Here is a 3,344-nt window from a genome sequence, read left to right on the forward strand (position 1 = left end):
CAAACCAAACAGTTAAACAACTTATTCAGAACAGTAGCAAAATGGTCAATTTTTCATAATCAGTTGTTTTCCAGATGCACTAACCAAACAGCCAGACAGCTTATCTGGAGCAGCTGGCGCCATCAGCAGATTATCAGGATAAGCTGCTTATCAGCAGAAGTTGGATAAGCTGCAGCTGCCCCAAACAGACCCTTATTCTTCCCTGGGGAAGCCGTGAACAGGCACGTCGGATAGATAGAGGAGTGAGAGGATACTGAAGGATTTTTTTAATTTATTATTATTATTTTTATTTTGATCTGATGCATTAATAAGGGAGAGGGGGGTCTCCACATGGGTCATGCGTGAGCAGCCAAAAATTTTTCTGTGTGAATTTCTGACGTAGCTTTACATGCGGCTGAAGTTATTTCAGAGTTGTTTTCAGATTATTTCTAGGTTATTTTCAATAATACTGAAATAACTCAGAAATTACCCAAAAAAAAGACCACAGGTTATTTCAGGATTATTGAAAATAACCCAAAAATAACCTGAAAATAACTCAGGAATAATCTACGCCGCACATAGAGCTATGTCAGGAGTTCGGACAGAAAATGCGCTCGTGAGCAGCAGAGATAAAGGAGGGAAAACATTTTTTTTTATTTTTTAAATATTTTAATAATAATATTATTATATTATTATTATTATCCTCCGCACATTTTTCGCTCGGACATGTCTTCGCAGTGAAATGCGTCTCCCGTAAGTAAAATCAACATTCCGGACGCGACCGCGCAGTTCGTTTCGTCATTTAGGATTGTCTTGGACCACTTTCTTTAGCAATCATGACAAAAATAATAATTTGTGTATTTTTAGCCCGCACGCGAAACCGTGGTGCAACGAGCGTCATCTCTGAGTGGAATCGACGTTTCGGACTCACTTGCGTGGTATGTTTCATTGTCCGGGCTCATTTGGATAACTTTGCTAATGATTTGGCTAACTCAAGTTACTTTCGCGCACGACACGACGTACAAAATCCGTCAACCCAATCTATGTCGTCCAACGTGCCAAATGCCGACCGGTCTTCGTGTAAGCGAAAGCCAAAACCTAGCAAAATGACCACGGCTACATGCCCCTCAACACATGTCGGTGGGTCCAAAGTGGATGTCTCACGCTACGAGAGTCAACATGTGCATCAAGCAATGTTCCTTAGCGCTCGAACGGACATTCTACACATGCGACATCAAAAAAATTGATGCCAATACAATGATTAGGAAAAAATTCTTCCCTCATTGGTTGGGTTCATCCTTATTTGGTAATACCCTGAGAAGGTTTCCAAGAATCCCGTGATTGAATGGCTCATGGCTGAATTCATCAGAGCATCGATCCTCAACAAAGGGTAGCAAACCTTCGAGCAAGCGACATTTTGGTTTATGAAATCTACACATATCCACCACTTTTTGTTGGTCTTTCCAACCATGATGTCGTTCGAGACCCAGGTAAAATATCTCTTAGAATCAACTTCCCTTCTTTGATGGGCCCGGATAGTGTTGTTCTTGAGTTCCTGGTAGAGGATGGTGGTCACATTCAAGCGGTGGCAGGCAACGTCGACTGGTATTCCTTGCATCTCCACTGCAGACTAAGCGAAGACATTACAATAATCCTGAAGTGTGTGAACTGACATCTCATTGTGCCCTACATTAAAGTGTTTGTTTATTAGAAAAGATTTATCGACATTTCATCTGTGAAAAGAATCTCCATGATTGTATCACTAGTTTCGAGACCCCCTTTCCTCTAGTTCTACAGGTTGATCAACTTCTACTCCATGCTTCCTATCACCTGAAGGCGGTAGACTGGAGATTGCTCCATATCTTCTCAAATGGTGTTCACTTTTTCATCTCTCGGGAACTTGATAGCCATGTGGTATGTGGATACCCCAACACTAAAAAGGTTCAGCAGTGGGTGGCCAAAAAAGGCATTGACGACTAGTCCATTATCTGAAAGTCCTCCATCTTAGTGAATTGCTTCTTGCCTTCTCCTCATATAACCGCTAATAACATCACACTTAGGGCTTTCTTCCTTTCTCCAGAAATGCCATACATGGGGTCGGTCGGTTCGAAGATTGTGCTTATAGAACACCTACTTGAACATAATGTTCATTGAGCTGCCGGTGTCAATCAAGATACTCCCAACCTAAAAGTTGCTTATTATTCTCGTTACAATGATGGCCTCATTGTTGAGATTTTCTTTAAGGGGGAAATCAACATCGGTGAATGTACAACTCCCCTTCCTCTACATGGACGCGACATTGCACCGTTCTCCCGTCTTGGACCTCTTTTGGGAGGCTCGCCAAGATTACTTTGTTTCCACAAAAATAGTCGGGACTATTCCAACGAAGTGGAAAACTTTCACCCGGACGGGTTCATTCAGGACTATTTCTCTAGAGTTATAATACATTATGAGTGATCTTTCCCCGACTGATATCTCCCCTATTACCATCGAAATTGTTCGATGATAATGTACGTATTTCTTCAACTCATTTTTATTCAGTGCCATACATTCAAGCACTGTCGACTTCCATTTTCTAAGTTAAATTTGTTAAAGATGTTTCTATTAAGATTTTGAGGTTTGTAGGTCATTTTGATATGAATTAGGCATTAAATTAAGATTTATACAAAAGTTTAATTATTTAAATTCATTCTTTAAATAAAATTTCTTTCTTGATAATGGGAAATGAATCAATCATTTTTCACTAAGCTGATTTTTGAAATTATTTAATATATTTTCCTCAATGAACTAAGTATGTAATAAAATATTTTTTATCTGGACTATAATATGATTCAAATCAAAAGAAAATGTTTTTAATTTATTTAAAAAAACTATAGGAAATGATTGGTCTATCAATTCATATATTAAACTCTTCTTTAAAAAATAATTATTGTAGAATATATTTTTATTAAACATATAAATACTCGGCCAAATTATATAAATGAAAATGCTGACCAGGTTTCCAGTTGTGTAGCCATGAACATCGCCACAAGTCAAATATATGCCAACCAACTTGACCGTCTCATTTGGAATTATGGGGACCAATTATTAGAAGAGGGTTTGGATTAGAATATCTGATGAAATTCTAATTACGAAAATATTTTAGGATATTTAAATTTATTTTGCGAATAATTTAATGCATTAATGTTAAATTAGTTTCTATATTATATTGATTTTAATGTAAAAAAAAGTTTTTGCTCGGAATTTTCAATTTAAGATGATTTTCTCACTCGTGACACTCTACTCTGCTAAGATCCAATGTAATGTTAGTTTTTGGAGGTGTTGGCTGCAACCCAGATTTACGTTAAATAGAATTTATCTGATCC

Source organism: Phalaenopsis equestris, unplaced genomic scaffold (genome assembly GCF_001263595.1).
Source record: "Phalaenopsis equestris unplaced genomic scaffold, ASM126359v1 Scaffold000134, whole genome shotgun sequence".
Taxonomy (NCBI): Eukaryota; Viridiplantae; Streptophyta; class Magnoliopsida; order Asparagales; family Orchidaceae; genus Phalaenopsis; species Phalaenopsis equestris.